The sequence below is a fragment of the Euprymna scolopes genome, chromosome 6, assembly GCF_053919585.1.
Source record: "Euprymna scolopes isolate OS-2025 chromosome 6, ASM5391958v1, whole genome shotgun sequence".
NCBI lineage: Eukaryota > Metazoa > Mollusca > Cephalopoda > Sepiida > Sepiolidae > Euprymna > Euprymna scolopes.
In genome coordinates, this window is record NC_136487.1 from 17,108,247 (window position 1) to 17,130,726 (window position 22,480).

A 22,480-nucleotide genomic window follows, 5' to 3' on the forward strand; every position below is an offset into this window, starting at 1 on the left:
CTAATAGTAGCCCCCTGCTTCAAAGTGGCACTGTGCCTTGTTAAGGGTGAAAATTGAATTAAAAAAATATATATATATATATATATATATATATCTTAGAGTTGTAAGCCATGTTTAGTTTCAGAACAGTTTCCGATGATTAGATGTTCTATACAAGTCCTGGAGGTGACTGGTTCTCAGTAGACAGTTCTTGAGTTGGACGCCACAAAGCAAAAGATTCTTCCCATATTGACACGAAGAAAACATATGCGAAGTTGCTTCAGAAAAGTTTTAATTTTTATGGAGCAATTCTAGTTTCTGATTGGTTGGTAGTGGAACACTGGAACATGAATTAATTAGATTCGTCAGTTCCTAGCAGCATCATTTATAAATAGAATCTCCCGACTGTGCGGGATCATACTTCATTATAAGTCAAAAATATTGCAAAATATATACATATATAATTATAAAATTCAAATGACCTTGTAACGAGTGATGTAACACACTTTCCGGTTTACGACATCCGGTTGCGCATGCGCGCATAAACATTAACCCATAACAATGTAAACAAACAAACACAAATTGCTTCTTTTGCAGATTCTGACCTGCGCACTGAAATATTAACGTTATTATTTCGAAATTATTATTTAACATGGGAAGAGTGGGGGTGTTTTGCAACTATTCTTTATTACAACTATACTGTCGCTATTTTCTTACAACTAAACAAATTTAACCCATTGACAACCATAAGAACAATTGTAGTAAAGCCAAAACTACTACTACTACTACTACTACTACTACTACTACTACTACTCTCTATCCGTCCCTTTTCCTTTCTTCCTTCCTTCTTTTTTTATTTTTTCTTTACATTTCTAGATACAAAATAGTTGTATGAGAATGGTGAATTTGTTGACACATTTACTAATCTGTTTAAATATTAGTTTCATTTTATTTTATTTATTTAGGTCCTATTTTTTTGCTTCAGGTTTTATTAATTATTTTCTTTTAGATTTTAAGTTTCTACAACTTGGTTGAAGGATTCCAATATGGGTTTTTTATTCTTATATTTCTCATCAGTAGGTTCATGTGCGTTTTTGCTGCTAAATGACTTTCGTTGGCGTTTGATTCGTAGGAAAATCATGTTTAATTTTCGATTTTTGTGTGATTATTTGGAAAAATAGGTTACTTTACACGAATAGGGGGGGATTTTTTTTTTCATGTTTGAGTGATTCGTCTGAATGCCATTAACCCGGAATAATCAACACAACCATAAAATGTATTATTTTACTGTGTACATTTTCAGTTTCCCAATTGTTCCTTTGTTTTTTGTTTTTTTGCGTTTAAATTATCCAAATAAACAATTGTTAATACTGTCTGCTTTTTTTTTTTTACATTGTTCATTTCTGTATTACGTTTAAGTTATTTTAACGCAATTTTTTTTTTTACAAATAATCTACTTTAACCCATTGACAACCATAAAATAAGTTATGTTCTCATTGTAAAAAAAGATATATCAAAATTTGAATTGAACTATAATAAGTATTATCGTATCTGTTCAGTGCACGTTTACCTATAAGTATGGCCAACACTTATAATTCAGTAACTGTAAATTTTTTTTTTCAAAAATAATCAATTATAATAAACAGAACGACTCATAGAAATCTATCTATATTCTGTTTTATTTTAATATACTTTCATAGAAATGTTTCTATTATGTAAAAAAAAAACTATTTTCTTTACGTCACAAATGTCACACTCATACATGAATTCCATAGTTAATATGACATATTGACCCAACGGGTCACGGGTAATCTAGTATATATATATTGATAGCCAAATGTAATATTGAAATGCTTATATCTTTGGTTCTATGGGACGAAATTACATGACAATTTGAAGGCTAATATTCTTTGACAATTGGTAAAAAAAGAACCTGTATTTTCAAACCAATAAAATATGCCCAAATTTGTCTACATTTGTATATATAGTGTCCTGGCAGGCCAACTTTAGTTTGCTGCTATTGAATAAATTTTGCTTAGGGTTTTTTGCTTGATTGTCTCCTCTGTGGCCCTTGCACACCATTAATATATATATATATATATATATATATATATATATATATATATATATATACTCGGGTTTTTTTATTCAAAAGTAATGGACTAATGAATTCAACACGGTTGTTAGATAGTGCTCAATAAAAAGAGCTGATAATACTTGTTTATTGTTATATAAACATGCTCACATCCCGCTGCTACAAATAGCCACTTGTTTGAAACAAGTGGCTATTTGCAGCAGCGGGATGTGAGCATGTTTATATAATAATAAACAAGCATATATATATATATATATATATATATATATATATATATATATATATATATATATATATATATATATTTAAAATAAAAATTACAGTTAAATTTACCAAAATGATCCAAGATGGTAAAACTAAAGTATATTATAAATATTAAAGAATTAATATTTATAAAGTAATCTCAACCAGATATAAAAGCTTGATAAGACCAAGTAGGAGATAGAGTTTATAATAAGAGCAACATGTTAATAAAACATGTTAAAAAACACTTTGAAAAAGAGTTAAAAACATATTTAATCTGAAAAGGAAACACTTAATAAATGGATAGTCCTTAATCCACAGTTTCAAAGAAATACTTTCCGTCTCATCAGAGGGTAGGAAATTAACAAAATGCGGGATCGGATTTTGCATACAAAAGTATTTGATGAAACTGCAAATAAGTCAAAGATCTTACTTAATAACAAAAAGTGAAGCAGAGGGAATATGGCGAAGAAAAAGGTGATTTTACATGATTGGATAGTCAGGTGAAAGGTAAAGTATCCAATGACGGTAAAATCCAAAAATGTAAGTCCAAGAAAATGTATTTAATTTTCCATTCGCACAAGTAATATCCAAGGAAATCGCGTAATTGGAAGATGGTCTAAAATAATCTAAAAGGCCGAAATCCGTGGAATAATTCACAAATATGTACATTCCACGAGTAGAGAATTGGCTCATGTGATCTCCAAGAAGGAGAATTCCCTCTTTGTTCAAGGAACTTAAAAGAAGAGACTGTCTTGGGAAGCAATTTAACCCAAAGTTCCCAAAATGTTCTAGGAGATTGAGAGAATGTCTCTCAAAGAACAAAGACTGAAAGAAAAGGAGAACATTTTAAAGACCCTTTATATTTTGTATGTTTCTTGCCTTTCAGGTTTTTATGTGTCAAGTAAGATTGTTTTATTTTTATTTTAAAGAAGGAAAACGAATATTTTTTCCATCTTCGCTTATAATCTGTTACTATCATTTAGATAATAAATTTAACTGTCGTTCCAGTCAATAGAGTTGATTCTAGAATAGCCTCTCACTTAAAGACCTCTTTTTATGTATGTTCTGTTTTTTACTGTTTTTTGTAATTGTTACTTCAAGGTTAATTTTGACCCTTGCTTTGGGAAAGAAAAGCAACAGCATTTTATTTCTTTTCAATAAACTCAGACTAAATTAATATACTTTTATGGTCTTGTTTTCATTGACTCCTTTTTTTATTTGCTTCTCATTTGTTTAGTGTTACTTTTATTTTTTATCCCATTTTTTATATATTTATTACACCAAAAAACATATTTTGGTAACAACAACTACAAAATATGTTACTTTACTTTTATTTTTCCCAGTCTTATGACATTTCTCTTTAAATACCACGTTACTTTGCTTTATTTTTTCCCCTCCCATTTTTTGTATTTGTTACACTAAAAAGCGTATTTTGGTAGCCACAACTACAAAATACATTAGTTCTGCAACCTTGGAAGGCGATAGACAAATGGGTATTGTCCTTAGTGACTGGTGATACAAAAAGAGTATCAGTTCATGAGACTGATATAAAGAAAACTTACTGCAGTCTCTGACGAAATAAAAAATTCCTGCTGCCTACATCTACCATAGGAGGTATGACATATGGGATATCCTACTTCCCATAAAAGAGATTGTCAAAAACAGAACTACGATTGAGAAACATGGACCTGCTGTGACACGCATGTGAGAAAGCATCTAAGAACAGTGTGTGTTCTTTTGCTGGACATCCCTTGAGGTACAAGAATGCACTTGTCCAGGTGTAATATAAAGATGAATTTCGAGTCATTCGCCAGTTGCATGGTAGATCACACATAGCACATGAAACGAATTGAATTATAAGCAGTTGGCATGGTGAATTGCATTAAAAGGAGTTGGGGTGTGATAAATTATGTTATAAGAAGTTAGTGCAGCAAATTGTGTTAAAAGGAGTTGTGGTGTGGCGAATTGAGTCACAAGAGTTGATCTGGCGAATTAAATTGTAGAGAAATTCAGACACTTTGATTTTTATTTGTTTTTTGTCTAACAAGCTATTTCTATATCGATAGTATGGCCTTCAACCTGTAGCTTATACCCTTGTTTGACGGCAGTGACTATGAGCAGTCGAAAGTAGAATGGTTAAAGTAGGTGGAATTGATATGTCAGTTAAGTGGAGTGAGTAAAGCATATCGAGAGTGTCATCCTGTTGTGTTTGTCTGGTGGTGCATGTATCATGTATGAGTTATTGATAAGAGAAAGTGGTGCAGTATTTCATTTATAAATTTTTGATTATCAAATAGATTACTATTCATTTTTGTCACTGTAGCGTTACATACATTTTCTGTGTGGATTCCTGACCCAGACAGCATCTCCTGCCATGTATGGATTAGAAACTGTTGTATCAAACACAAGTACAGGTTGCGTTAGCTGGGGTGATTGAGGCTGTTTTGTCTTTTGAGGTGACATTGTGCCAGTATATTGCTTCCACAAGTGAGCGCTGTGTTCATGCAGCAATATTTTTTTTTTTTTTTTTTTTTTTTTTTTTTTATTACATTTTCACCCCAAACAAGGCAAATTGCCACTTTGGTGTAGGGGGCTACTATCAGGGGCAACAACTACTGGGGTACTATGTAGGGATTTGGGCAGCAAGGTGTCGGTTCACGTTACACTTGAACTTCTGCACGTCAGTACTGTTGGGGAAGCAGGGACCTGGAATGGAATTCCAGAGTCTTGCGGTTCTGGGGAAGAAACTATTGGAGTAAAAAGATCTTTTACATCTAGGGACCTCTACAGTGTGGGGGTGGGATCTAGTAGCCTGTCGGTTTGTCGAGGGTGCTCGCGTCGTGGGGGCACAAGTGATTGCAGTTCATCAGAGCATTCACCACTAAAATACTTGTAGAACAGGCAGAGGGATGCAACATTTCGTCGATGGGACAGAGGCTGAAGCTTAGATGCCAGTTCAGGGCCTATCAGATTTGCGACTCTCTTTTGAACCTTGTCAAGGAGCGAGAGACTAGTAGCAGATGCACCAGCCCAGATGTGGCAGCAATACTCCATACATGGGCGAATGGTGGCCTTATAGAGGTACAGGATACTTTCGGGTGTTAGTAGTTTTCTAGCACGGTAGAGAGAGCCTACCTTTCTTGCAGCGGCCCTGGCAATGCCTTCAATGTAATTGTTCCAACTCATGTTTCCTGTGAACGTTAGGCCAAGGAGTTTGAAAGATGGACTCTCAGATAAAGGGTCGTTGGCCATTGCTATTGGTGGTAGAGAGGGTTTCTTGTAATTATTGAATGAAACTAGTTTAGTCTTGGCAGCATTGAACGCGACCAACCACTTTTGTCCCCATTCCACTACAGATTGGAGGTCTTCCTCTAGTGTTTCTGCCATTTCTTTAGAAATGTGTTCATTCGTCTTCCTGTCGTGTCTGCCATAGAGTGTAGTGTCATCAGCATATATACCCATCTCAGAGGCAATGTTGTCGGGGAGGTCATTTATGAATATCAGGAACAATAGAGGTCCAAGGACAGATCCCTGGGGCACTCCCGCATTTATATCATATTGTTTAGATGTGCGACCGTCGAGGACTACCTGGATTTTTCTCTTATCTAAGAAGGATTTAATTAAGTTAAGTATTCTACCAGTGATACCGTAAGATCTAATCTTCCTGAGGAGACCCTCATGCCATACCCTGTCAAAAGCCTTAGATATATCTAGAGCTACCGCTCTGCCTTCCCCCGCTTTGTCCAGTGATATTTGATAATGCAATGGGATCGCTTGACTATCACATTTCCTGATCGTACGTGGGTGGAAATTGTACATGTACATCTCATATCCGTGTAAACACGACAAATCTCTCTCTGTAAAATGCTGAACCATTATTCATAAGCAGCTGAATTGGTGACCCCATTCACAAAACACTATTTCCAACTGCTTAATGAAGTTAGAGTCTTGGCGAGTCAAGGCAAGGCCTTCCAAATGGCAAAATGACTGGGACCACAGTCTATCAATGTCAGATACAGCCGACTTTCAAAATTGTATGAAGAAACCGTTGTACACAGCTTTTGCATCAGATCCTTTCGTCACATAAAAGCAATTAGCAACATGCCACCTTCCACCAGGAAAAACGGTCGATGTCTTCTTGGTAAAACTTGCAGCTTTGTTTGGTGATATGTCAGATTGTTGCTGGATTGCCTGAACATGTGGAAAAGCTCTTATGAGCATCCTCTCAAATGGAGGACCTAAATTTGTCATGCTCACGTGGGATGGTAAAAGTTAGCATTGATGCAAAGCTTGTCATGAATATGGAAGTTCTGGTTGAAGGCAGGATTTGAATTGTTGCTTGAGCATGATGCGATCAAGCAGTTGAGTGGGGGGGGCGATAGTTGTAACAGGTGCTGGAAAGGTTATGTGATGGATCAAATTGAGCTGCCATTGCCATTAACAAGCCTGATTTTAATGCAGAGTATGACAAAACTACTCGAAGATAGACTGCATCCTGGAAATCGACTGGCAACCAAACTCCAATTACATTCAAGAACAGACTTGAAGAGTATCCAGCCCTTGCACAAATTAAAGAGGAGTATGATCGGAAACTATAGCTGTGGATAAAAAATGACAGGCTTCCATATCGAGAAGAAAAGCTATGACCTCCACAGGGTCTAATCCTTCGCATGGCCATCTGCAGGAAAATTAGCAGCAGGTTCACCATTATGGATTATTGGGAGCTAAACGAATATATTGACACATATACAACCAACTCAGATGTTTACTTACAACAATTAAGGGAATCACAACAGCAATATTGCAGTGCTAGAACTATGCCTGGGCCTATCTGCACCTACATGTTGCCAAGTTCCTTTGACCATTTCAAACAATATATATTACCCACCCAAGATTTGGGTTTAATGTAGCTCCTTTGATAATATGCGCCATTGTAACTGCCGTTCTAAGCCAGGATGAGATCATCAATGCAACTACCTCTTCTTATATTGATGATATTTTTGTGAATGAAAGCGTGTGTCCTATGGTTCATGTCAAAGAAAATTTGAAGCAGTTTGGTCTGGACAGTAAAGTCTCAGAACAGCTAGGAACATGCACATATGTGTTGGGCTCATATGTGTCTGGGCGGGTAGGGAAAACTTTGCTGGTGCTGTGGAAATGAACTCGCAATCGTCCCCAGTAAACTGTCTTTTCAGTGTGCAGGAACTTGATAATACATTGGTAGGTAGAGGTTAACTCAGTGTAAATTTCAAGAACGTGCCATTTAGGTGCATTTTCAGTATGGCCTAGCAGCAAGCGAAAATATACTCCGTAACCAATGAATCAGAAAATAAAGGTCAAGGGTTAAACAAGCTAAATATTTAACTATAGAGTTTTTTTTTAATTCCTGATTACCGTAAAAACACATGTTGAATGTGCATATATTTTCTCACTTGCGGGAGACGATCGACGGATTTTAGTTTTATTGTTAGCTTAAAATCAGTAAATATTTATTATTTTATTATCACTACCAACAGTGGGAGATTTCATTTTAAACAAAATCAAATAAAAATAAATAATTAAAAGAATTGTGTTAGCATTGGAATATAGGCGCAAATTTTTCCGATACCAATTCAGATACCCTAAAACGTTCACATTTTTCTGATTCTCGACTCCATTTCAGATTAATCGTTCCAACATTACTTTAAACTTTCAGCAGCTTCTTTGTGTTTTCATGCATGAGGTTTGTTCATCTCGAGAAACAGATCAAGCCACTGGACGATCCAACGAACAGATCGGCAGCAACTAACACATGGGAAGCGAAACTCGAAGAATGAAGATCAAATGAAAGTACTGACGACTTTTGGTTGAATTGTGCTTTTAATAGAATAGCAGCAATAACACACAGGCGCAGCAGGTGCACATTTTAATTGAATAGCAGCAATAACATACAGGTGCACATTTTAATTGAATAGCAGCAATAACACTCAGGTGCAGTTGGTGCACATTTTAATTGAATAGCAGCAATAACACACAGGTGAACATTTTAATTGAATAGCAGCAATAACACACAGGTGGAGCTGGTGCACATTTTGAATAGCAGTAATAACACACAGGTGCATGTTTTAATTGAATAGCAGCAATAACACAGGTGCAACAGGTGCACATTTTAATTGAATAGCAGCGATAACACATATGTGCACATTTTAATTGAATAGCAGCAATAACACACAGGTGCACATTTTAATTAAATAGCAGCAATAACACAGGTGCCCATATTAATTGAATAGCAGCAATAACACAGGTGCAGCAGGTGTACATTGTAATTGAATAGCAGCAATAACACACAGGTGCAGCAGGTGCACATTTTAATTGAATAGCAGCAATAACACACAGGTGCACATATTAATTGAATAGCAGCAATAACACAGGTGAAGCAGGTGCACATTCTAATTGAATAGCAGCAATAACACACAGGTACACATATTAATAGAATAGCAGCAATAACACACAGCTGCACATATTAATTGAATAGCAGCAATAACACAGGTGCACATTTTAATTGAATAGCAGCAATAACACACAGCTGCACATATTAATTGAATAGCAGCAATAACACAGGTGCACATTTTAATTGAATAGCAGCAATAACACACAGGTGCACATTTTAATTGAATAGCAGCAATAACACAGTTGCATCAGGTGCACATCTTAATTGAATAGCAGCAATAACACACAGGTGCACATTTTAATTGAATAGCAGCAATAACACACAGGTGCAGAAGGTGCACATTTTAATTGAATAACAGCAATAACACACAGGTGCACATTTTAATTGAATAACAGCAATAACACACAGGTGAACATATTAATTGAATAGCAGCAATGACAGGTGCAGCAGGTGCACATTTTAATTGAATAGCAGCAATAACACACATGTGCACATTTTAATTGAATAGCAGCATTAACACACAGGTGTAGCAGGTGCACATTTTAATTGAATAGCAGCAATAACACACAGGTGCACATTTTAATTGAATAGCAGCAATAACACACAGGTGCACATATTAATTGAATAGCAGCAATAACACAGGTGCAGAAGGTGCACATTTTAATTGAACAGCAGCCATAACACACAGGTGCACATTTTAATTGAATAGCAGCAATAACACAGGTGCACACTTTAATTGAATAGCAGCAATAACACACAGGTGCACATTTTAATTGAATAGCAGCAATAACACACAGGTGCACATTTTAATTGAATAGCAGCAATAACACATAGGTGCAGCTGGTGCACATTTGAATTGAATAGCAGCAATAACACACAGGTGCACATTTTAATGTAATAGCAGCAATAACACACAGGTGCAACAGGTGCACATTTTAATTGAATAGCAGCAATAACACAGGTGCACATTTGTTGAACGCACACAAACAACACCCATGTGTGTGTGAAAGACTGTGTCCCATATGCGCCTATCTCTACCGTGTCTCATCATTCACCATCACTGAACATTCTTCTCATCATTTGTTTATTGAAATGTTACATTTCTTCAATGCTTGCTCATGTAGGGGAATATGGGCAAAGAACACCAGTTAAAATATACACCGGAGAATCACTGCTCTTGGAGGAAACACACACACACAGTAAGTCCTGGCCTTGACTAGAGAAGGTACGTTTTTACTCCTCGTGAGAACTATGCCCACTATGAGACTGAGTAGAACTCTTACCACTTCTAAAGTGAGTACCGAATTATTGTTGTTCTGTATTGTGATGTTACTTTATTCTTTACATTTGTCAATTCATAAGCACCTAACAGCTGTTAAACTCCTGACTGACAAACAATATGGATTCAGGCAAGCCAGTTCAACAGCAGATATCTTAACTGTAGTCTCTGAACGTATATACTGTTCACTAGAAAAAAACAGGGGAGGGTAGAGTGGTAGCCCTTGATATATCAAAGGCTTTTGACAGGGTATGGTACGATGGTCTTCTAAGGAAAATTAGATTATATGGTATCACTGGAAGAATACATAATCTAATTAAATCCTTCTTAAGTAAGAGAAAAACCCAAGTTGTCCTTGACGGTCGTACATCTAAACAATATGACATAAATGCGGGAGTACCTCAGGTGTCTATCCTTGGACGTCTATTATTCCTGATATTCATAAATGACCTCCATGATAAAATTGTTTCGGAGATGGTTATATTTGCTGATGACACCACTCTCTATAACAGATATGAGGGGAAAACAAATGAACACATATCTAAGGAAATGGCAGAAACACTAGAAGATAACCTCCAATCCATAGTGGAATGGGGACAAAAATGGATGGTCACATTCAATGCTGCCAAGACTAAGCTTGTTTCCTTTAATAACTACAAGAAACCTTCTCTACTACCAATAGCAATGGCCAAGAACACATTGTCTGAAAGTACTTCTTTTAAACTCCTCGGCCTAACATTTACAGGGAATATGAACTGGAATAGATACATTGAGAGCATTGCCAAGGCTGCTGCTAAGAAGGTTGGCTCCCTCTACCATGCTAGAAAACTACTTACGCCTGAAAGTATCCTGTATCTCTATAAGGCTACCATTTGCCCATGTATGGAGTACTGTTGTCACATCTGGGTTGGTGCATCTGCTTCTTGTCTCTCACTCCTGGACAGGGTTCAAAAGAGAGTCGCCAACCTGATAGGTCCTGAACTTGTCATCTAGGCTACAGCCTCTGTCCCAGTGACGAGATATTGCATCCCTCTGCCTGTTCTACAAATACTTTAATGGTGAATGCTCTGACGAACTGCAAACACTTGTACCTCCTCGACGTAACTACCCCCGACAAACCCGACAAGCAACTAAGTCTCACCTCTTTACAGTAGAGATCCCTAGGTGCAAGAAAGTCTTTTACTCCAATAGTTTCTTCCCCAGAACTGCAGGTCTTTGGAACTCCCTTCCAGGATTCTGCTTTCCTAACTGTACTGATATGCAGAAGTTCAAATGTAATGTGAACAAACATCTTTCTACTCATCTCCCTTCATAATACCCCTGCAAATTATGTCCCTGATAGTAGCCCCCTGCTTCAAAGTGGCACTGTGCCTTGTTTGAGGTGAAAATTGAAAAAAAAAAAAAAAATGTATATTTATGTACTTGTGAACTATTTGCGTTTATTAAGTATTAATGTTTGTTAAGTTTTTTTTAGTTTCAGTGAAATAATCAACTATGAGATATGCGGTTCTCTCTGCTAACCAACTGTGATATTATTAGCTCCCTTGGTCACTACTATTTTAATTATAAACAAAAAGATTTTTTATGAAAATTGCTACAGACAAGGCATGAAGCCACTTGATGTAAGGAGCTAAAAACATACTATTTCAAGGTCATAAACTTGCCAACGATAAGTATTAAATGAAATAGATTCTAACCTAGAAAACAGCAATTCTTCCCCCTTTGTCAGAAACATCGTTCATGGAATGTGAGGACTAAAGGACAAAATAAGGGAAGCGAGAGTTACACGGCTGCTGAGAGTAAACCTAAGGTCCACTTTCTATTCTCCTTAAATTTAGTCTTAAGTTTGTGAATTTTTTAGATGAGAATTGATAATTTGTATTATTTGGATTATTCATACTACTGTTCTCATCTTTAGTGTTATTCGCACAACGTTTCGGCCTATGTAACCTCTCGTCTTCTTCAGGTGTATCTTTTTGGTAAGGCACTTGATATATGAAGCTAAAGAACGAAATATCATTATTACAAAAACGGGAGATTCCTACTGGATTTCGTCTTGAAAAAACCAAAGTTATAGTCAGGGGAAAACAGTCAGCAGGAAGGAAGTTTCACAAACTTGCAGTTTTTGAAAAGAAATTACTGAAATAGGAAACTTTATTACAGTGAGGCATCAAAATATCGACTTGGTGGAGACCACTAAACCAACGAGTCAAACGAGCTGAAACAAAGGAAGCAGAGAATAGATCAGGCAATTCACATGCGATAATAGTATGCGTAGAAAAAAAAAAAAAAACTGAGATTAGCAACATCAAGTTTTCTAAAAAAAATTACTCCTTAAATGACCGCCCAAGGCGAATATCACACCAGGTATATTTTTTTACGCTCCAACCTGCGATAAATTTAACTTTTGTGTTTGTCATTTTTCTTTGACATTGTTGTGTAAGCGCAGTTAACATCGACCTCTGGCACATTTTTTTTTTTAAAGGGGCTGAATATCCCTACATTCAAAACTGACCTAGTGTCTAATTTTGTCCTTATACGGAGTAAATAAGCGCAAGATAATTATCACTTTTTGTTTGTTTGTTTAATCTAAAGTGTTAATCTGAATCTCTGTGTTGATTTCGATTAAATTAAAAACTCAATTTTTTTCAACTTGAGGATAAATTGCGAACTTTAAATCGCACTGAATTAAAATGTTTAACTATTCAAGTCGTACTGCACGATGAACTATTCTTTTTTTAATTTTTAAAAATGTTTGTTTTCTTATTTTTTTGTTTTAATTATTTTTACCTTTTGCATTTATATTACTAATGGCTCATTGTATTTGTTTATGTTTTAAAAGAAAGTTATTAAAATTATAAAAATTAAAATATATTTTGTTTTCTTTCAACTGCGATGCTTAAAAACGAATGAAGTGGAACCAACCACCCTCCTTTCCCGTCGGCAATAAAAAGTTCGATCGATTTTGTTTTTAACAAAAACAATTAACAATCAAATTCTTTTTTTTTTCTCTTACGTTTAAAGAATAGGAAACAAAACTGCAAAGACGACAGGTAAGAAAATTGAATTTTCATTTAATGACAATTTTCTTTTAATTTGTTTGGAAGAAACAAACCAGAAAAGCCTGTGTTATTTACTTTTATGGCTTTTCACGCTTTCTTTTTCAACATTTTTTTTAATTAACATCAAAAATAATTTTTGTCTGTGTTTATTTACGAGTAATATTTACCTGGCGTTGCCCAGATGGAGGGTTTCGATAAAGATAATTCAAAATATAGTCATTTACTGTTATGTTTACGTTTTTATTTTGTTGTACTTGGGAAGAATAATACGGACTGTACTTAAATACTAACGCGATAACCTAGAACCCCCTTCTTAATATGGGGAGGGTGTTTTGTAATTCTGTACTTTCACCTAACAATTTAATAAACAAAACGGTGCTTATGCACTTAAAATAATTTTTTTTTTTTTACGACCTGCCCCAGCGTAGTATAAAAACACCCCCATGTTAAGAACGGCTTTCGGAATAAACACCCAACCTCCCCATGTTAAGAACGGCTTCCAAGGTTGGAGGTGTTTATTCCGAAAGCCGTTCTTAACATGGGGAGGTTATATTACGCTGAGGCATGTCGTAAAAATTTACCGATATTTTCAAGTTTAACGATATCTTTAAATTGTTAGGTGAAAGTACAGAATAGTTACAAAACACCCTCCCCTCATGTTAAGAATGGTTTTCTAAATATTTCAGCACGGTTCAAAAAGTGCATAAGTACCAACAAAACCTACCGTAATGAATTTAACTTAATAAATCTAACCTAAAATATCACTGTCCATGTATTGCAATTGCATGCATGAGTCGAGTACCTAGTTTTTATTTTATTTTTGATTTCGATAAATATTCGATTAATAGTAAATAATTAATGTGAATTCATCGTTAAACACAACCGAAAAACACGAGATCTTGTTTGGTAGATTTTTTTTTAAAATTTAGTTTATTAATTTAAAATAGTAAAATACTGTTAGAAACTCTCACTCAATATATGTTACCGTGACATAGGCTGACATATAATGGATGGGGTTTTAACAGTATTTTGTATAGACTATTTTTTTTTTTTTTTTTTTAATCTATAATTCTGTCCCTTACAACAACACAATATGTTTTGTTCAGTTTCAGATAATTATTTTAAGCATATTTGTTCCCACTTCAAAACAAGGGGGGGTTGTAAGCAAAAAAAAAAATATATATATATAAATATCGTTTATGAAAAATAAGTACACTGTTATAAAGTTCATTCTTCTCCTAATAATCGCTGAAAATTTCGTATTGATCGGATAATTACCTGATTTTTGGTAGATTTTTAAAAAGACGGTCCGTCAAAAAGTACTGACCTGCCCCCCCCCCCAGTTTTGGCGGTGCCTAAGCTCCTTTTTTCTCCCGTTTGTTTTTCTTTTCTACAATTAATAAACCAGTTTACAAGTAAATTCAATCTTGGAAACTACTCGTTTGCCGTAATTTTAAACGTTATTTTCATTTTCAGCGACCCCGAAAACCTTTAAGAGTGGTAATTTTAAAGGAATTTGAGGGTGGAGTAATTCTTCATATTTACCTTTTTTTTTAATTGAATTGTTAGGTGAAAGTACAGAATAGTTACAATACACCCTCCCTTCCCCATGTTAAATAATAGGTTTCTAAATAATAGCGTTAAAAAATAGCTCGGGTCGTAAAGTGCAGGATGCAGGAGTGCAGGGCAGGACTAGGAGTACCTATAAAAGGTAACGCCGGATCGGAAAAAGAGCTCAAAATGAAAATAAAATAAATTCTCCGCTCAAAATAAGAAATGGAAGAAAAAAAAAAGTTAAATTCTTCGCTGTGTTAGTAATTAAAAACTAAAACAAATTCTCAAAATGAAAAGAAATGTTAGATTCTCCGCTCAAATACCAATATAACAAATGGGAAAGAAAAAAAAAATTAAATTCGCTAAAACAAATTATTTTTTACTTGTAAACTGGTTTATTAATTGTAGAAAACAAAAACAAACGGGAGAAAAAAGGAGCTCAAAATGAAAGAAAAATAAAACAAATTATTTTTACAATTGTAGCCATCCGTATTATAAGATTTGTGTGACGTCACTTCCAATGTAAATAAAGAAGTGCGGAGCGTCAGGATAACCTATTTATTCAATAAGGGACCAGTTTTCCTACCTAGCGAAAGGGGACGAGTTTTCCGGGGTCGAGTTTTCCCGGGACGAGTTTTCCGGTCACCGTTGCGCGTTGCGGGCACCAGTTTTGTTTGTTTTTTTTTGGGGGGGGGGCATTCTCAGTTTCAGAAAAGTGGATATTTCCGCTAAGTGGGAGGGGGCGGGGAATCCCAGAAAAGTGTTTCCGCTAGGTGTCAATGTCAGTCCAGTCATAGATGAGTAATTTGTTTGTGGCACGCGCGTAAAAAAGATGGCCGCCAAAGAATACAATGCATAATACGTTTTTATATCTCGATAACTACTTATTTCTGTAAAATTTCAATGCGATTTTCGTATTCAGCATAGTCGAAAACCGAAAAAAGTCGTTATTTACCTAATCTAAAAAAAAATACCTAAAGCTTTAGTGTTTTTACTATTTTTAAGCGCTTTTTTAATTTTTTTTTTTAAGTTTGAAACACATTAATGACTAGTTGTTAACTAGAACAAGGGCGCATAGCGGAAATTCTCCAGGCTTTAAATGTATTGTAATGCTTTCATTGGGATCGAAAAACGTTTTCAGCCGCCATATTACTTCCTATTTACTTGCCTCCCCACAAGGACAGAGTTAGACTCAAGGTCGGTTTTTAATGTAGAGAAGCATTTATTACTAAAAAACGAAATGGTGAAATATAAAAGCAAGTTAAGCTAAAAGTAAAAAAAACAAAAAACAAACAAAAAAAAAAACAATTCAAAGAATATTAAAGAAAGACAAAATTCCGCTTGTAAAATATTTTTTTCTCTTAGAAACGCTTTCGCTTTCTCATAACTTTTCCAGAATTGGCTCACGCTTTCTTTATCCATCATTCAAAGAAGCACCGGTGTCACATGTCACGTGACTGTTCAAATTTTTCAGAAGAGGCTCGTCTGCGGGACCTACTTATCTCAGCTACAAAAAAAAACAAAACAAAAAAAAACACTATTAACCTAAGAACTATGTCACTAGCGGGGCTACCTGGCGTTGCTCGGGACTGTACAAACAATGAGAAAATCGAAGTTGATTTTTAACATATTTGTTATTCTTCGGATAGAGGAATTTTTAATGTCTATGTATTATCAGCTTTTTGAGCAAAAGAATATTTTACCTACCCTAGGACGGGTATTACACATATCAAATAATTGTACCTTATCTAGGATAAGTAATTTATACCATATATATGAAATAAAGTTTCCTTTGCGGGGATGTGTAATATACAACACGTATTTAAAATAATTTTACCTACCCTCGGACGGGTAATTCAAATAAATACATGAAACAATTTCACATACTATCGACAGGTATTGTATAACATGTTAAATAATTTCTCTTACCACCAAGGCTACCATAATTTTAAGAAAACTTAAACAATTTTTAGAAAGTAGATATTTAGACTTTCCAAATTAGTACATAAATACATCTTTTTTCTTTTTTTTTTTTTTTTTTTTTTTTTTTTTACACAGTGATCACCACTTATCAAGGCCCGGAAGCCACTCAGGGATAAGGGTTATTGCAAGTACATTACGTTAGTGAGGAGATTTGCTGATATGTTTACTTAAGGGAGCGGTTCATTAGGAATTTGTTAACATTGGACTTGAAGACAATCAAGTTGTAGTCCGGAGGGAAGCAGGCAGACGGAACAGAGTTCCACAGGCGTGCAGTTCTAAGAAAGAAGCTTTGTTCATGAAATCTGCATTTTGATTTAGGCACAGATATAGAGTGGGGGAAATTTTTCACAGTGGATTCAGCTAGACGGGTGTTTTTCATGAAAGATTGGCGAGGGGGGGACCAGAGATTGGAGTTCAGATGAGCATCTGCCATGGAAATAACGATAAAACAAGGACAGGCTCGCAACATCTCTTCTGTGGAAGAGAGGTTGCAGGGTAGAGAAAAGGGCATCCCCCACTAAGCCACGAAGTCTATTTTGTACTCTGTCAAGGCAGGATAGGCTGTTTTTAGCAGCTCCTGCCCAGATATGGCAACAGTATTCCATCCTTGGACGTACTTGGCTTTTATATAGATAGAGAATTGAATCCGTAGTGAGATATCTTCTGGAGCGGTAGAAGGATCCCACCATCTTTCCAGCGACCTTGGCAACAGACTTGATGTACGTGTTCCATTTCAGATCAGGAGTAAAGGTCAAACCCAGGAGCTTGTCAAAACACGGGGCCTCACCCAGACGAGAGCCATCCATCACAATTGATGCCAGATGGGGATCAGAGCGTTGATGATGTAAGGATAGGAGTTTGGTTTTGGATGCATTAAAGGTAACCAGCCACATCTTCCCCCACTGAACCACGCGCTCGAGATCAGAGGAGAGAGAATCAGAGAGAACTTTGTCATTTACAGCCTTTGATGTGTTGCCGTAGATGGTCGTGTCATCAGCATAGATGTCAACGAATGATTTAAGTATGTGTTTAGGGAGGTCATTGATGTAGATCAGGAAGAGAGTTGGGCCCAGGATTGACCCCTGATGGACTCCAGCATTTATATTGCAGGCCTCCGATTTTTGTCCATCTACCACTACTCTTATGAGCCTATCGGAGAGAAATGATTTAATGATTGAGAAAACATTTCCAGTTATACCGTAGCTGGAAATCTTGTGAAGTAGACCCTTATGCCATACCTTGTCGAAGGCCTTTGATATGTCGAGAGCAATTGCCCTAGAAAGGAAGCCTCCGTCAAGAGATTCACTAATCCTGTGGGATATAACCGTCAGCACATCTGCGGTAGATCTTGCAGAGCGGAAACCATATTGTGTGTCACTAAGAAGGTTATTCCTGCTGAGGTGGTTGACTATTTCTCTATTTAATATGGATTCCAGCAACTTACTCATAACACACAGGAGACTTATAGGTCTGTATTGAGAGGGTGATGACTTATCACCTGAATTCTTAAATACAGGGCAAACTGATGAGGTCTTCCAGGGAGTCGGAAAGCACTTCTCCTTAAGGCAGCGCTTAAATAGTTTCGTAAGTATGGGAGCAAGTTCTGGTTGAAGCTTTTTTAACACTATAATTGGGATGCCATCAGGGCCAGTTGCTTTACTGGAATCTAGGTTCTTTATTAGCTTGGCGACCTCATGCACGGATATTTGTATGTTACCTAGCTTGTTCTGTGTTATAGGAGGAAATATGGGGATTGATGGCCTTCGTCGCATAGGGTAGAATTAGCTGCAAAGTTATTTGCAAATAGTTTGGCCTTGTCTGACGCTGACGAGATGACCTCTGGTCCATTGATAATGGTTGGGATAGAACGCACACTTCTGTTCAGGATCCTATTTGTTATTTGCCAAAACTGGTGGGATCCAAGCCGCTGATCAGCTACCTTGGATTTAACAGACTGGGCATATAGCTCTCTTGCATTTTTTATTACTCTTTTACAGTGGTTGCTGGCAGACCTAAAAGCAGCTTTTGTCTCAGTGCATCTATTACGTTGGTAGCTATGGAAAAAAATGATTTCTGTGCGCGATAGCAGCAGCACATTCTGGGGAGAACCATGGCTGGCTGTTAGGTTTTTGTTGGAATTTTTTAGATGGTATGAATTGGTCTATGCCTGCAATTAACCATTCGGTCAGATCTGATACTATAGAGGACACATCCTTTTTAAACATGGAGTGCAGAGGTAAATCAGATATGAATGTACGGAAGCTATCCCAGTCAGCCATAGAGTATCGGTATACAGTACGGTGGAGGGGTACGTCTGGGGGCTTCTTACATTTCGTATTTATCTTAACTGATACGACGGAGTGGTCGGAGGATCCTAGAGGAGAATGAATGGAATATGAACATAGCTCAGGGGAAATTGAGAGAAAAAGGTCTAAGAGGCTTGCATATTGACCGGGTGTATCGGGCACACGGGTGGGTTCGCGAACAATCTGAGTGAGATCATAAGCAATGGCAAAATCATGACAAAACCTCCCCTCATCATCTGTCTTATTTGAATGGGTCAGCCATTCCACGTTATGGACGTTGAAGTCACCACATATGTGGATGTTAGCCGAGGGATGTGAAGACAGTATGTGGTCTATTTTCTCAGATATGCTCTTAAAGATAGTAACTCCGCTGTTGTGGGGCCTATAGAGGGCAAATATAAATGCAGTGGTGTTAGCAAGTGCAACCCTGAAGCACATATAGCGTAAATTAGGATCTTCTCTAGAGATATCCCTGCCACACGGGAAGCCATCCTTAATGTAAGCACATATTCCATTCCCATGGCGATCTTGGGGGTCAGATTTAGCTGTTAAATTTGAGTATCCGTTAATTATGAACTCATCTAGGGAAGTGGTCGGCCCTATTCCAGTTTCACTTAGAAAGAATATGTCCAGTTTCGTCTCCTGTAATTGGGTTTCAACCTCTGGAAGGTTGGAACGTAGACCTCTGATGTTGGAGAAGGAGACCTGGTAGTAAGGGTCTACGTTGGAAGATGGGGTTCTAGGTTTAATCGAGTTTTTATTCTGGAGATATTTCATGATGAGGTTTGGGGATTTGTGGAATAGGTCGGCATACTTGGTTAGAGCAGTACAGAGAGGGAAAGTAAGAGAGAAAAAGACAGGAAATTTTTTTTTTTTTTTTTTTGTGGCACACGAAAAGGTAAAGCCGTAACAATTACCCACTAGTATGGCATCGAGAGGCCCCACCAGAGACTACTGCATGGTCCAGATCCTCTCACCAAATGGCAATACAGCAGTCCCAGTACTTTGCGCCTGCTGATAGGACAGCCTCCTTAGTGGTTAATCCAAGGTTCGGGTCCCTGACTATCAGGCGGAACTTCAGCCCAGACAAACGTTTACCTCCAGCACCCTTACTAGTGACATGGCCACAAGGACAGATAGAGACAGAAAAATTTCCGACATCTCAGACTACTGGTCACCAAGTACTACCGACCTTTAAGCAGCTTTTTCTTCACCCTTTGTCAGAAAAATCACTCATTGAATGAGGACTGGATGACAAAATAGGAGAAGCGAGAGTTACTGGAGCTGCCGATAACACATCCACTGTATTATCTACTCTCCATTAAAAAAAAAAAAAAAAGGGGGGGGGGAATGGGGACAAGTGACTTAATATCTAAGTAGTAAGTCCGGTGCTAAGTTAACAATTCAGGACACTATTGATGATCATCTTGGTTAAGAATTAGGCAACCATTGCTTCATCATAAATTTCAATATTACTGGGGTTTTTTCCTTCGTCACTATCGGCACTAAAATTGTAAGAAAAATTATGACATTTTTTTAACAATGTCTCAGTAGGATTTTCAAATTAATGCATAAATACATTGACACAGTTAGTGATTAGACAACCCTTGCTTCATTATCAAATTCCACATTACTGTGTTTCATTTTGATTCCCCACTACCGACACCAAATGTTTTTTGAAAAATACTTCATTTTCTGAAGATTACTCGGTAAGTTTTACAAACACATGCACAAATGCTTCACTACAAAATTCCACATTACTGTGTTCTATTTCTCCCGACTACCGATGCCATATTTTTAAGTGAAATTAAGACAATTTCGATGGTGCTTGTGCAGTATAAGTCTTATTTTACAATTGTGAAGGTGCTTGTGCAGTATAGCTCCGACTTGACAATTGTTAAAAAGCTTGTGCAGTAAAGTCCGATTTGAAAAATTTTGTAGGTGCTACTTGGGAATACAAAATGCATTATGTAGATCACCAAAGTTAAGCAACATGGAGTCTGGTCATTATTAGATGAGTGACTACTTGGGAATACCAAATATTTTGTGTAGATCACCAAAGTTAAGCAAAATGTAGACTGGTCATTATCAGATTGGTAACTACTTGGAAATACCAAATGCTTTATGTAGATCAACAGAGTTAAGCCACATGGAGTCTGGTCATTATCAGATGGGTTACTACTTGGGAATACAAAATTCTTTATGTAAATCACCAAAGTTAAGTAACATGTTCTTGGTCAGTATAAGATGGGTAACTACATGGGAATACCAAATGCTTTGTATAGATCACTTAAGTTAAGCAACATGGAGTCTGGCCATTATGGGATACAAAATGCGTTATGTAGATCACCAAAGTTAAGCAACATTGTCTTGGTCATATATATATATAATAGCAGAATACCTAGTGTCGCTTGGATTAAATGAGGGTGGTAGAATGAAAAGTTTGTCCTGGAAATAGCTTATTACTTTATTTGTGAAGTTTATTCCCGATATGGCTGAAACAGTTTACGATCTCAAAATTAGATTAATTCATATATATTGTTGGTTTTTTATGAAAGTTTACTAGGTCAGTTTCTGTAGGGGGTGACCATATTTTTTAAATTTTATTTCTAGACTTGGAAAACCTGCTCAGTTATGTTCCAGAAATGATACTTTAGGGGCTTTTTTCATAATGTTCCTGAAAAATGATTTTTCTATTTTTTTTTTTTTTATTGTTACAATTTACGATGCTTTATTTTCATAAAAAAATCAAAAATAAATTCATGCATTTTTTATTTTTACTACTGAAAACCATAACTTTAAAGGTATTTTTTGTTTAACTGAAATAATACATTTCCACTAAGATTAAAATAAAAATGTGTTCATTATATTCCGTGATCCTTATTTGATAAATATTGAAAATTTCATTAAAATTTGTTAATTTCCTGAGTTTTGGTGAATTTTTAAGTAAAAGGGTGGGGGTCAAAATGTTTATACATTTTAAGCATCAGCACTCATTTTGCACGTACCTAGTTTATATTAAGTGACTGGTAATTTGGCAGTTTAACTCGTCATACTCTTCAGTTATGCAACTGGTCGTACTCTTCAGTTACGCAGATCAAAAAATCAAACAACGCGACTCCCGTGGATTAAATAAATAATTAGAAAATTAGGATCTGGCCTTTGGGCTAAAATTCGAGTGTTGTTTGTTCTGATGCTACACTTAAATTAATCTGTCCATAGTCAATTTACAGGAAACCCTTCTATACTAAGGCAGTTTTTATTTTTGCCTACTGCCAGGTGCCTCTTTTTGGAGAGCTAGTTTTCCCTCGCATTAAAACCGGCCTTGTCTCTCGTGAGGAAGCAATTAAATAGCAATAAAGGGTTTCATTCAAAATTCCCTGCAGATTTCTGAGTTCAACAAGATACGAGGCCTGAAGGTCGAAAGTTACATCGGCCAAAACGTGAGAATGAAACTCAAGATGAGAATGGTAATCTAAAAATCTAAATATTACAAATCCATTCTTAATCGATCAGTTACAACATCTGTAAACAAAATGCGGTGTT

General features: G+C 36.3%; 1 protein-coding gene across 1 annotated transcript in view; it reads left to right on the forward strand.

Moving 5' to 3' along the window:
• Positions 1-12,943: 12,943 nt before the first annotated feature.
• The window catches only part of LOC145277545 (multidrug resistance-associated protein 1-like), a 164,115-nt gene continuing 154,578 nt past the window's right edge, over positions 12,944-22,480 (forward strand). Inside the window, exon 1 of the mRNA XM_080129014.1 lies at positions 12,944-13,082. The gene's annotated coding sequence lies outside the window, so the exon portion shown is untranslated. The remainder of the gene's footprint in view (positions 13,083-22,480) is intronic.